The sequence below is a fragment of the Vipera berus genome, assembly GCF_964194415.1.
Source record: "Vipera berus genome assembly, chromosome: Z".
Taxonomy (NCBI): Eukaryota; Metazoa; Chordata; class Lepidosauria; order Squamata; family Viperidae; genus Vipera; species Vipera berus.
The window spans coordinates 83,650,617-83,665,970 of record NC_138205.1 but is presented as its reverse complement, the minus strand read 5'-3'; the positions used below and the strand labels follow the sequence as shown (position 1 = coordinate 83,665,970).

Genomic DNA, 15,354 nt, shown 5'->3' with positions numbered 1-15,354 from the left:
TTAGTAGTTATTGCTTATTTAATGAGGTAACCATAGCTCACTGGAAATTTTTAGAATAGAATAGAATAGCGCTGGAAGGGACCTTGGAGGTCTTCTAGTCTGCTTGAGCAGGAGAACCTAAACCATTTCGGACAAGTGACTGTCTAGTCTCTTCTTAAAAACCTCCAGTGATGGAGCACCCATGATTTCTGAAGGCAAGCTGTTCCACTGGTTAATTGTCCTCAGTTAATTGTCCTCAATATATTTTGTCATATATCTGTTTAGTTTAGCAATTTGCATGCATTCCTATTCCTCAGGTGAAATATTGGTGATTCAAATATTTAATAGCTGATGTGAATTTTATGCATTTATATGTATTATGCATGTAATTTCTATATATTAATCAAACTGAGGTAAAGGGATATATACAGATGTAGAACAGACATCTGTTGGTTGCCAAACCTGAAGGCATTCTTAAAATGTTTTGATTTTAAAAATTGAATCAAAAACTGGAGTAACTTTTATATATATTTTTTACTTCAAATATTGAATGCTTAATGCCATGGTAATTAAGTGACATGCAAAAAAAACCCTATAGTATAAATACAAAGTAATTAATTATTTCACAGTGGGGGAAAAAATTATGTAATTTTCTTTCTTTTTTTTCTGCTAATTAGGTTTTTTTTGCTTCATTTCCACTTTTAGTTTATGCTAAGTCAAAACACTTGAATAGTATTAGTTGATACTAGTTTATTGTATTCAAGAGACCTACCTCCTGAATATTTAATTTGTTTTGATGTAACTTATGTTTTTTTTAAAAAATTGATTTAATATGCAAAAAAGAGTGGGGGGAGAAGAAAGATACAGGAAAAACATTAAAGAAAGAGAAAAACAACAAAGGACAAAAATGTATGCATAAAAAGGCAGTTCCAATTTTAAATAAAGTTTTATTTGTTTGTTTATTAAATTTATATATCACCCATCTCTCCAATAAGGTGATTCTTGGTAGATTACAGATCATAAAAATATAACTAGAAAAACTGTTAAAACTTTAAAACTATGCAAAAAAAATAACCTGTGCAAAAACACCAGGAACCAATAAACAGATAGTATCCCATCAAGAATCTCTAATGGTGATAGTGTTAAAAGTATTATAACAGGGCAGTATTAAAACTTAATCAGATGAAATATTAGTGAAATAATAGTGGTTATGTTTTCATTGGGTCAGTAAAGACTGAGAAGAGAAGAAACAAATATTATTGTAAATCTAGCGTGGAATGCTTTTTCAAATATAAAAGAGTAATCTTTTTATTATACCCATGCTGAATAAATCCATAATTTTTCATATGTTAAATTCCAAATTTTGGCCTATAATTCAGAATCCATTCTACTTTTTATGTATTCTTTTCTAAATGATATTAACATTCTAATGGGTATTAAACCAAAACAGAATATTAATGTGGCAAGGCTACATTATATGAGCAAATAACCCTGAATTATTTTATACTTCCAATGAAATAGTCAGCCAGCATTTTCTAAAGACTAAAACAGTGAAAAAATGTTGATTAATCTCATGATCATAATAATATTAATACAGGTAGCACTCGGCTTATACTGGAATTGGGACCAGAATTATCATTGCTAAATGATGTGGTTGTAAAGCACAATATCATATGTTTGCATTGCTTAGCAATGGCAATTCTTGTTGATGTCATTAAGTGAGAACCGTACAGGTCATTAAGCAATGACCTCACATGACCACAACTTCTAATTTTCTGCCATCTTCCCTGTTGACCTTGGTTTTTGGAAGCTGCCAAGGAAGATCAGAAGTCACAATCATGTGACTGTAGTTTGTTGAAATGTTGCAATTGTGAGCCCATATTGTGATCACATTACCACCTGGGCCATATCAACTGCTGGAAATTTAAGAACCTTTCTTAATTATTCTTCATTCAGCAGTGTTATAACACTGATCCCTGAATAAATGGTCATAACCTGAGGACTGCCTATATGCAATATTTTTAATAATGTTAATGCTATAATGCTACTATGATATTTTCCTATTCTTTGTTCCTAAGTGCTAGCAAATAACTAATAGATTCCTTAACAAACCTTTTTAATTGTTCATAGGAAATACTATAGTTTTGGAATTGCCCAAACAAATTTCAGGGTTGATAATAATTTGGGAATTTTAAATGCTGCTAATGCATCCTGTATCAAATTATGAACTCAAAATATATGTTAATTGAATATACTACCATTGTAAGAATTGTGATTTAAATAAATAAAAATTTGACAGACAATTAGCTAATCCAAATATTAATAAGGTATGTGTTATTTCAAAAGAGCTCATTCTAGGAAATACTGGCATCATTTTATTGCAAAGTTTACAACAACCCATCCCTTTAATTCCCTAGATTTATGGTAGGGATGATACTAGAATTCAGTTCTTTTACCAAGAGAGGTCCCATCCAGTGTACTAGAGGTAGTCTAAATCTAAAAAACACTAGACTCTTCCCAAATAACCATTTCCAACCCCCTTATTAAAAATTTAAATTCAAGAAAGATGGGAATGAAAATTTGCATTTATAACAAAAAGAAAATTACTGTCACTTACTGATTCAAATTTTCATTGCAATAACTTTATATGGAAGATTAAACCTCCTTTGGTTTTGGAAAGAAGAATGGCGAATAGCAAAGATGCAGCTGAGCAATAGCAATAACATAGGCAGGAAATATTAAGGAAAATTTATTAAAGATGTTAAAGATTTTAATAAGCAAGGAGAACAAGATAAGTCTGAAGAATTCCTCTTATGGAAAAAATATGATATATAATTATGTGCATTGGGGAATATTTATTTGATTGATTGGTTGATTATATGCCACCCATCTTGCCACCTGAGGCAATTCTGGGCAGCTGAATGTGTCTGAAGGAGAACTTTTGGAACACAAAAGGGATTCTGAAGAAAACCAGGGTCTGCTTAATTACAAAATCAGATTAAAGAGAGGGAAATCTATTTTAATATTATTTTCTCACTGAGAAAATCATGCACATTCCAGAGTCAATTTCAGCTATCAGTTAAAGATTGTGAGAATAATATTAAATGTGGTTTGTGATACATATGCAGGAATGAAAAAATAAAGACAATGGAGTTCGGTTTTTGTCTCTATAGTATTCTTGTTAATTCTATCTTTAAACTGAACCACAAACTTGTAAACTTAATAAATTCCATGTCCATTTTGAGGCCATTCACTATCCACAAGTCTCCTAGTGGAAAATTTGTATCTATGATTAGAAATACAGTAAGCGCTATCGAAACCTTTATAATAGTTTTCCGTGTTGCCATTGGTAGCTATTTGAAAGCTTCAGTGCTGTATAGGATGAATTTTCAAAGTTTGCTATTGCTGACATTTATATGTTCAGAGGAACACACACACACAAATCACTTGGATATTTCTTTCGCAAGAGAACTTTCAGGGAGATTTCATCTGTTTACTTTCCAAGGGTTAATTTTAGATTTGACCAAGGAGTGAGTAGTAAGTAATTTCCCTAATCTCTGGTTCTTCCTCAGATCTAAGATTTATGTTGGACTAAGATGATAAAGTGTTTTCCTCTCTTTCATAAAGATCTGTTTTTCATACATCACTGTTCTTCTCCAAGTTTTACTGTAACTGTACTGGTTTATGTCATACATACTTCCTAATTAGCTCAAATCCATTTTCTATATTACATAGTAAGCCAAATATAAGACAAAAAAGGAAAAAGGAAAAGAAGGAAAAAAGCAATAGTGAACTGATTTAATTCAGCCTATAGAATTTCATTTCATAGAATGACCACTGACTATTTCCCACTTATGTTCTTCCTCCTGTCAACATAGTACTATTGTACTGTGCTATAGTATAGTACTATTGTAGTGTGCTGTAGTATTTTAGAATTTGAGCGCTAATTTTTTATCTGCCACAATCTGACTTCTTAAAAATATTTTTGTAGCATCCTGATGTAGAAAATTGAATTTAAAATGGCATTGTGTAATCACACTAGTGTATTTATCTGCAAGAGAGAGATAATCTTTAGCTATAAACACTATCCATATGTTATTGCTGCACAAAAATAGCATACTTCAACTAACAATTACAGTTTTGTTACATGAAATATGAGGCTGCAAGTCCTTTGGGCCTTGAAAGGGTGTCTCAAGGGCTACATGAATTTTGGATTCCCCCCCCCCTCCAAAAGCTGGAAAGGACACTCAATTAAATTCCTATATTGAAAAGCACAAAGAAGAAAGATGCATCATCTACAGAATTCAAAGCAAAAGTGTCAACATCTGAAATATGGCAGGCACATTGCAACACATGCTCTTCCCCCCTTCTTACATAAATATATATAATATGCAGACTTTGAGCATAACGTTGCACTTGCCATCTTGCAGATTTTGATGCAACTCATCTTATACTCCTGATTCAAAGTTGCGTTTGATTCTTCCGCATGGGAATATCCTGTCTGAAATTGTCATCATATGATTGGATCCATAAGCATTCTTTTCTTTGATGTTTGTTTTGGTTGCTTTAAAGAATCATATCTTTTCTACCTTGTCAGCAAGAGGCAAGCAGGGCATTGGATATTACAGAATTTTCAACATCAGTCTTCACTACACATGTAGATAGGATTGATGCTCTTGTTATTTATCTCACTCATCCTTAGGACAGAAAATGTATCTCTTCAACCTCCTTGCATAATTACAGTGTCACTGAATGAGAAATAAAATGTAAGCTGTTCTCCACTGATATGATAGCCAAAAGAAACCTAGAAATTCTCATTTTATTATAAACAAAAAATATATTAAAAACATGGGGAGTATTGTTATGTGTTAAAATGGGCAAGTCTGCTATTAGTAATCTAAATGAAAGGTTTGAATCTGTATTAGATCAGGTTTAATTTGCTGCAAATAGTGAAGTAGAGTTCAATTCCATTGTGATTTCTATAAATAGACATACGCATAAAAATTAGCTCACACATCATCCCAGCAAATAAAATTACAGGGAATAAATGTTTCTGTACAATATTATTCAAAGAAACTATCAGTTGCCATGAATTTTGGATGTTTATTTGTTTCCATATATAGTAGGTTGCTATGCACCTTCGGATATATTTCATAAAAATTTAGAGAAACATTTCATTCATGATGTTTCATGAAATATCCTTTCATAGAGAATGGCATGAAGATACAGCAACTATCCAGTCATTTCTTCTTTCTTTTTCAGACAACTTTATTAAATTTCAAGAAAAATTAAAATACAAATGATTAGAAACAGGGGCAAGGAAATTCAAAAGGAGAAAAGGTTAAACACTGAAAAAGAGAAAAAAGCAAGGGAAAAAACTTCCAACTTTTTTCAGTACAGATAAAAATCAGATAATATTTTACTCAAAGTTAAAAACTATATAACCTTAATTTAAATAATGTATACTGCTCAAAAAATAAAGGGAACACAAGATAAGATATCCTACTATTAAATACAGTACATTGTGTTGTTTAAGTGTTCCCTTTTTTTGAGCAGTATATATAAAATATACAATATTTCTATAGTCTTAAACATTAATTAATGTTTAATCCAATGATCCAATCATTAATTCAAAGATACCTATCCATCATTGTCAAACAAGATTATAAAAATAACCTTACTTACTTACTTATTAATCTGCCCATCTAGTTATCCAGAGTGACTCTGGGTGGCTTACAATGCAATAAAACAGAAGTCAAGGAGAGCAAGAATGGATAGAGTACCCCTATCCCATGTTCATAAGAGATAACAGATAAGTGTGACCAATGCCATTTTTGTCCCATAACAAGGCCTGTAACCTGACTGAAAAGAGTCTAGCTAATCTGTTTTATCCAGCACCCTTTAGAGCTGGAACACTTTGTCTACCACCTTCCCTAAAAAGGGGAAGTGGAAGACTGGGTGGAAATTGTCCAGGATGTGTTTGTAAAATTCGATTTCTTAAAGAGGGGGTGGACCAGGGCCCCCTTACAGGGGCCAAGAATGCCGTATATTTTAGTAATACTGTCCATTGCTCCAATGATGTTCATTGTCCACTTTTTCTCGAAATCACCATCTTGGAAGTTTTCACTAACAAGAAGAGACATGGATTTAATAAGCAAGTGGACAGCTCCAAGAACCCTGTCTACTTTGTAGAGTCTAACAGAATCAAACTGTTTCCTTCTAAACTATTAATCTATCATATCAAAACATTCCCAATATAAAATCCCTCCCTTCCTCCCTCCCTCCCTCCCTCCTCCATCCATCCATCCATCTATCTATCTATCTATCTATCTATCTATCTATCTATCTATCTATCTATCTATCTATCTATCTATCTATCAAAAGTACTGAGCCCTGCAGCATATCACAAAATAGTGGCTGCAGGCTGGACCTCTATCTCTCATTCCTTATCAATACCAAATAGGACCAGCCACAGAGAAAGGAACAGGACCAGCACAAAACTGTCCCTCCTAACCCCAATCCCTGCAGCTGACCCAAGAGGATACCATGGTCGATGGTATTGTAAACTACTGAGAGAGAGCAAGGAGAGCAATTGTAAACTACGGAGAGCAAGGACAGTTGCTCTCTCATCAGAGATCATTGACAAGCATGACCAATGCCATTTCCTTCCCATAACTGGACCTGAATCCTGACTGAAAAGGTCCAGATAATACATTTTATATATCCATCTAACATTCTTATGTAATATACTTTTCCCAATAAAACGCTTTTCACCATAAAATAAATTTCTTAACTTCACGTACTTATTGTTATTCAAAATTAATCTCATATCATACTCTTACAAAGGTAAAATTACCACTCTAAAATGAATGTGTGTATGTGTGTACATACATTAATACATACACCCATAATAGAATAATACAGCCCTAATACATAAATCCCCTTCATGGATTACTGCCTTGTCATGGCGAAGGGGCTTGCATAATTCAATGAAGCTATGAGCTATGCCGTACAGGGCCACCCAAGATGGACAGGTCATAGCAGAGAGTTCTGAGAAAATTTGATCCACTGGAGAAGGAAATGGCAATCCACATGGACAGTACCAAAAGAAAAAAAGATATGATGCTGGAAGATGAGCCCCTCAGGCTGGAAGGTGTCCAATATGCTACTGGGGAAGAGCAGAGGGCTAGCACTAGTAGTGCCAGAAAGAATGAAGCGACTGGGCCAAAGCCGAAAGGACGCTCAGCTGTGGATGCATCTGGTGGTGAAAGGAAAGTCCGATGCTGTAAAGATTTTTTCTCCATAGGAACCTGGAATGTAAGATCCATGAATCAAGGCAAGCTGGACGTGGTCAAACAAGAGATGCAAGGTGTTCAAACTGGTCAGTCCTAGAGGAGATCAACCCTGATTACTCTTTAGAAGGCTAGATCCTGAAGTTGAAACTCAAATACTTTGGCCACCTAATGAGAAGGAAGGACTCACTGGAGAAAAGCCTAATGCTGGGAAAGATTGAGGGCAAGAGAAGCAGTAGGCGTGAGCTTAATTGGACTCCAGAAGATGGTAGAGGACAGGAAGGCCTGGAGGAATGTTGTCCATGATGTTGCAATGGGTCAGAAACGACTTCACAACTAACAACAACAAATACATAAATATCTACTAGAATCTTATTTTTTCATGTAAACTATCAAATATATAGTTGCAAACGTGGAACAAACTTTGCCACTCTTTACACCCAAGCTACACTTTACCTTCATTATGAGATAGGTAAAGGTAAAGGTTCCCCCGCACATGCGTGCTAGTCGTTTCCGACTCTAGGGGCCGGTGCTCATCTCCGTTTCATAGCCGAAGAGCCAGCGTTTGTCCGAGGACGTCTCCGTGGTCATGTGGCCGGCATGACTAGACGCCAAAGGCGCACGGAACTACAAATAACCATTAAGACTCTGTATACAACATGTAATAAATGGCCATGCCACTTCATTTATATATCTTCTCTTTTCAACATACTCCTCTTATTCTTCTGTTTACACCACTCCTTTATCCATAATCTCCAGATTTTCTGCTGATTATGTAATAATTTCTGATCCAATTCTGTTTAATCTTGATCAAAATCTAGTACATTTCCAGTTTGAAAATAAAAAGGCCTTTGAACAAGGAATAGATCCCATTTAACCTGATAAAATACAGACTTTCCTTGGGGTACCTCTTTAAAATAAATTATCCTCTCTTTCTCTCAAATTTCATATCAAGATTTCTTTCAGTTATATTTAGGTTCTCTACTTTCATTCTTGGCTTAAAAAACTCATAAGAAACTTGTTCCGGTATATTTTTTCCTTTTGATAAAAATATAGGATCACTTAAAACATAGGTTTTATTTATAAAGTTCTTTTCTTACTTTTTCTTTGTATCCTTTACTTGTTTATGTTCCACATGAACCATATCCAATATTCAATAGTTGTTTAATTTATTTCCATGTACCTGGTCTAAAGTATAAAGTCTTTATTAAGAATTCAGTTTCTACAGATATATATGGTATTTCACTATTGTTTTTTTAAAGATGTTTTATTGATTTTCCAGTTTTACATATAAGTATTTAGAAGGCAATGTGATAATTGGGTTGAACAATAGTTCAGTAATACAAGCTTTGGTAGGTATCTCAGGTTACAACATCAAATATTTCTTCTCTGTTTCTTTTAATATTTGCTATTTCATATTTAAGTTAACAAATTTCTAATTGTATCAAAACTTAGAATAGACTTCATTATCACAGTTATAAATACATTTTTGCTTATACATATCTTAATAAATCTTGATGAACAATCAATGTCCTGTTATTAAATTTTACCTAATTTTAATTTTTAATTACATATTTCCAGTATGATCTCTAATATCCATAGTATTTAACTTTCAGGTAACCCAAATTTCCTTTATCTCATTTCATAAAAAATATAATACGGTATCTAAAATACACATATTAGTTACTTAACTCTATTCTTATTCTATTCTATAAACATTTTCTACTTCCCACCCTAATACATCACCACCTTGATAACAGAGTGTCCTTTATTAGCTCAAATCCATCATCTATATTCTCTGGGCTAGTCAATAATTCAAACCTATTTTCTAATAGTTAGTTTATATTTCCCTTGTACATCTAAATATTCAATATTAAGCAGATTAATCCCTTATTTTTTTGCTATTTTCCAACTATTTTAAATCTAGTAATCAAATTTCTGTTTGTCTCAAAATCTCCCTTTAGCCCACTAGCTGACAATTTAGGGTCCTCTCTAATAAATCAAAAGGCCCCAGTTTTAAAACTTAATTCTATAGTATTTCACTATTGTTAAGTTACACCCTCTAGTAGCCAAAGAAGATAATTACAATTACTTTGTAAAAAAGATAGATAGATACAGTGCTTTTTTTGTAAAAGAAAAAGGTGCCGGAACTCACACATGTCATACAACCCGCCTTGCCTACCCTACAAGGTTCCATCCGAAAAAGGTGCTGGAACTCCGTTCTGAGCGTTCTATGAGAAAAAAAGCCCTGGATAGATAGATAGATGATAGATAGATAGATAGATAGATAGATAGATAGATAGATAGATAGATAGATAGATAGATAGATCAGAACAGAAGACCCCTTCTTACACTCGTTAATTCCAAACCTATCAACACTGAGCTAAGATAGAAACACAGCAAATTCCGACAAAGAATAAAAGCTGGGAAGGAACAGAAAAACCAACTTCAGACATCACAGATGGTTTTTAAAAAAGGATGTAGTTTTCCTCCTCCAAAAAAATTAAATCTCCAAAATCTTCATCTTCTTGTTTTAAATCCAAGCCCCAGATCACTATTTTCTTAATCCAAAATAACTGAACTATTGAAAGCCACCAATAAAGAGAAAACTCTGTGACCGAGGAAAGCCTCTCTTCAACTTGAAATTAGTAAGTTACTTAAAGTGTTTAAGAAATGGGGAAGCCAGATCTAAATTCTGTTTACCGCAACTTCATCACAGCCTCTCAGCTGGCAACTCACCAGACCATTGAAGAAATCCCCTTTTCACAATTCTCTCACAAGTGCCAGCTGTCTGGAGAATGTGCGGGTTGATTTCTTGAAATCAGGTCTATGACAACTTGCCACAGCTAATTCTTCGCAGTCAACTTGCCATGGACAACTTGACATGTCTGACTCGCCAAGGCCAGCTCATTGCAGGAAACTTCCATGGCCAACTCACTACGAGACAACTTGCCAAAGGACAGTTCAACATGGGAATAGTTCCTTTTATTATTCATCAAAAGCTGGTAGTCATAGGAATTATTTCCTTTGATATAAGAGATAAAATAATTTTGATGAAAACGTGATCAACAAAGATAAAAGGAACTAAATGAATCCCACAGTAAGTTGTCCTGCTTTGAGTTGTCCCACAGCAAATTGGCCATGGTGAGTTGTCCTGTATCACTCCTTGCCTTCAAGAGAGTTTTTCAGGCCCTAGGAAACCAGCCTGGATCTCTAACAAGTTATGGATGAGCTGCGTTCAATCTGCCATTTCTCCAGAAAGATACCCTACCATACCCATAAATATATATAAAAATATATACCTAATATGCCCAATTTCAGTAATCATGATATAGTTCAAAATTCAAAATCTATGCTAATCATTATGCTTAGGAGAATCATGCCTAAATTCAGGCTCCTGAAGCATATAGGAATCTGGATTTAGGTGCCTTAATCTCCTATCTCAGAAGTAGCAAATCTCTGTGTGTATGTCTCTGTGTTTATATGTCTGTGAGTGTGTGTATACACACTCATACACATATACATGTATACATGTTTATGGCAGTAGATACATTTTAATACATTTTCTCCCAATATATGCTTTTGGGGCATATTTTTAATTGGAAATCTATACTGCAAAATTAGTTGATTTGTTAATTATATTTTAAAATGCATGTTCTGTGGGAAAATACGTGTAATTTGAAATGTGATTTTTGTTGTGCCTTTTTAATGAAGAAAACCGTATAGAGCACAAGTCAATGCATAGAAACAAGCATGGGCATGTCCAGTTTGGAAATGGAAATAAGATACAATTAACAATTTTTCTCATTTATTTATTTATTTATTTTATTTTATTACATTTATATACCGCCCTTTCCCTGAGGACTCAGGGCGGTTTACAGGGAGTTAAAAACCAGCAATACAAAAGTTAAAACCAATTTTAAAAAGATTAAACTAACCCTGTGCAATTAAAACCCCGATTAAAATAAATTACTCCTCAGTCTGGGCCCGAGAGCTCGAAGAGCCAGGTCTTCAGGCCCCGGCGGAATGACCGGAGGTCGGGGGCAGTCCTCAGCTCCACTGGCAGCTGGTTCCAGAGGTCAGGCACCCCCACTGAGAAGGCCCTATCCCTGGGTGTCACCCGCCGGCAATCTCTTACCGGTGGGACCCTGAGCAGACCCTCCCTGTGGGAGCGCACTGGGCGAAGGGCATTTGATGCCGGCAGCAGGTGTTCCCTCAAATACCCCGGACCCAGGCCATGTAGGGCTTTATAGGTGATAACCAGCACCTTGAATTTCACCCGGAGGGCAACCGGAAGCCAATGCAGCTCGCGGAGTAGAGGTGTTACATGGGAGTATCGGGAGACCCCCATTACAACTCGCGCGGCCGCATTCTGCACCAGTTGAAGCCTCTCTCTCTCCCTCTCCCTCTCCCTCTCTCTCTCCCTCTCCCTCCCTCCCTCTCTCTCTCCCCCCCTCTCTCTGCCTCCCTCCCTCCCTCCCTCTCCTCTCAAATTATAATCTATATTCATTGATCTGAGAATTAGTCCTATTGAGCTTCTCTGAATGAATATGGGTTGGATTGTGATATAAATAAACTGAAGCAGTGGAGGACTTCTATTTACTTCTATTATCTCGTATAAAAAGTGAACTCAACTAGAGCATTTGTCTTATATCTAAAATCTTTATTCTGCTTAAATATTCCCAAAGCCACCTTGAACCTTTAAGCCAACATGAAATTCTGCTTAAGTCTTACTTCTGTCACAAAAAGTAACACAAAACTATTCCTGATTTGTTTGCTTCTATTAAAGGCAAGCAAACCGTCTTCATCTGCCAGCAGGGTGTTCATTCAGCCCATGTTTATTAATCCTGGATTATCAATCAGTCAGCATATTTATGTGCAAATATATAAGATTTCTTTAAATGAATTCCTTGCTATATTGGCCATTTTAGGGAAATACCTGAATCAAAGTAAGATTTTTTTTCATTTTAATTATATAGAATCGTTAGAACAGAGATGTATTGACTCTGCTAGATTTCAACTTTAACCTGATTACAGGTTATGTTAGTTATATACTGTATATCATCATAAAAATTAAATGCTCTTTTAATTTTTTTAGTTGCCCTCTAGATATATTTTTGATCACTGGAATGCTGTGTCCTCCAAATCATATAAAAATTCACTGCAGGCTTGTGAGAGATAATTCTAGATCTGTAAACATGATTGATTGGGAATTATCCCCATTTCATTTATTTGTACAGAATGAGTATTCAAAATAATAATCTAAATAGGATGCTGTTTGTCAGGGTGTCAAAATAATCTTTGGGTCAATTGCACTGTATTGGATTTTATATTTTTAAGAGCTCATATACTAATAGTTATAAATATTATTGGTACAATCAATTAAATAATTTTTTATATTCTTACAAATATAAACTCACACCTTCTACTTTCAATTTAAATGTTTCTGTAATAAACATGGATTTATTTTTCTCAGCAAAGCTAGAAGCATTATACTGAATCTACCTCTGGGCATTACTGATCTTCCTGTTTGGCAAGGTAAAGAGTGTCATATGCATTTGAAACAGCAGAGTCATTGTCTGAAACCTATTTTTTAGTACCTCAATAATTGACATGAGAATGAAAATTGACTCTTCATAGAGGTATTAATGTAATCTCTTTACAAATTTAAACTGGAAATTCCAAACTTCAAGAGCATGGGACAATAGAGCTTGGTGTTAACTGCAGTACTGAACAGGGCTAGACGAGTATAAGAAAATATCACTATCTCAGGAATTGATTCCAGGTATTCAGTACATTTCAGTTGATTTTTTTTTGCACAATGTTAGCTGAATCAAAAACAATCCTGATAATATTCTAGATATTTTGTTCAAGCATGTTTAATAGAAATGTACATTCCCTAACAGTATATTCTATTTTTCCCCTTTTGGCAAAGACCTTCTAGGTTTCTGTCATTTACAACAATAAAAACTTAACAGAGAAGAGGAATTTTCTCTTGGTATAATTATCATTGAAAAAGTGAATAAAGTGCTTTCATAAAAAATAATAGCCAGTACTAATAAAATTAGTAGTGATTTAAAAAACATGAAATTTATCATTTCTAACTTCCATTAAAAAGGAATATAGTATAATATACTTTATCATGTCCTCAATACACATTTTTGTTGTCAGCATTGAAGATCTATTTCATTCTATTTATCTGCTTAATTAGAGGTACCATTTTTTCTTTTTAAAATGTACAGTACTCTATAGACCAGACTGTAATTTGATCACAGATTACCTGCAGCTGCACTGTTTTTGTCAGGACAGAAATTGGTAAACATCAAGGAAGTCATTGTCCCTGTAATTTCTCAGTTTTAGGTTTTTCTTTTTCTTTTTTCTTTTTAAGGGATTTCCACCGTTTTCTAAAACATTTTCCATGGATAATTCCAAAGGCAGAGATAATGACAATGAGAAAGTGGTCTTCTTGTTGTTTGGCAGAGCCTCAACATCTGTTCCTTCCACTCTAGCTTTCAAGTCATTTTCAAATATTTTGAAATTTAAAGCACAGCACTTTAGTCATAAAATATTTACAATATTTACAACTGGATGATATTTCCCCAATCACCTAATCTTTTGAAGTTCAAACATGACTTACATTATTTTAAAGAACTCCTAATGGGTCTTCATGAATGTCTCTGGACACTGTAAATTAGCTATGTCGTATTAAGTCATTTTCTTTTTCACTATTATTATTAATTTTCTTCTTAGCCTTTTTAGGATACTAGATATTTTCTCCATATGTCTCACTAGATTAGAAGAAGACTTTGCTGAAGGTTCAAAAGAATAAAGATAATTGTAGAGAAAAAAGTCATTTGAAACTTTAAAAGAATTTCCATTTCAATGCCATTTTAATGGCATGCCTGTAACAAAAAGAAAGTGCTACTTCCTCTTTTTCCTAAACAGTTTCATTTTCTAAGTGATTAACATAATATAGAGAAATATTATTATGTAATGAAAATATGATTTGTAATGATTAAGTAACTAAATATTTCATTTGAAACAACACATAATTCCTACATCAATCAGCAAAGTTTCCCATAAGTTACCATTTTTAGAGTTGTGCAAGAAACAAGTGGCTTGTGTACCTTAAAGAATAATGACACAATTAGATCTATACAAATAAGATCCCTAAGTGTATTTTTTGTGTTGCCAATGCTTTGTTTTAAGTGTAATTGCAATGACAAGAAATGTATAAGAGCATAAATTTCACAAAATTGATGTGCACCGGATGTGAATCCAGTTACACTGCTTTCTTAGTGCAGGAGTATAGAAGGATGCAATCCAATCTAGTTGGGATGTGGTCTATCTGTTGCTACTTCTTCACTAAGTCTCATGGAGCAAGTAATGATTTTATCAAAAACTGCAATGTAAATTTTGTCCCTTGTGTACTTAGTTGCAAGCATCATGATGCTTGGATAGAATGGAGTGATTTGTATTATGCCATACATGATGGCATGATACAAATCACCATTTGTAACCATTTGAAATTACAGTTATGCTGAACAAAGGGATTTTGGCCCCTAACCAAGGTTACAACCATTGCAGTGCCCCCAGAATTGCCTGATCAGAATTTGGGAATATAGCAATCTGCCCACTCTTACAACCATGGCATTGTAACTAACCACAACTTATCCATGCTAGAGTACTGCAGCTTCCTCCTTACTTATTCCCCCGTTTGACTTACAGCACTGGGCATAAAGTAGAGGCCCAGGTCTCTAGCAACCATCTGCCACCATCCCAGAGCTTTAACCCTAGCATTGCTGCCACCCAATAATTCAACTTTGCACTGTTTTCCAAGATACCGGTAAGTCACCCTTGGGGAATACTGAATTTGCCTCCACTACTCAGATGATCCAATGTCTTCAGGCATTTTTCTCCAGCTGTGGAGAAGTTGACTTGGTCCATACAAGGTAGCTCCCAGTGGGGACATATAGTTTGCACAGGGCTTCCAAAGCCTTTGGAAAGTCTGCAAGAATTCACATTTGGCCCTCTGAAGATTTTCAAAGTCGTGCAGGCTTCTGAAGACTTCCTATTGTGCTGG

The 15,354-nt window shown here is 34.6% G+C and overlaps 1 protein-coding gene across 1 annotated transcript in view; it reads left to right on the top strand.

Moving 5' to 3' along the window:
* Positions 1-15,354, top strand: part of RBMS3 (RNA binding motif single stranded interacting protein 3) — a gene marked incomplete at its 3' end in the record, with an annotated part of 509,930 nt that overhangs the window by 358,420 nt on the left and 136,156 nt on the right. The window lies entirely within an intron of this gene.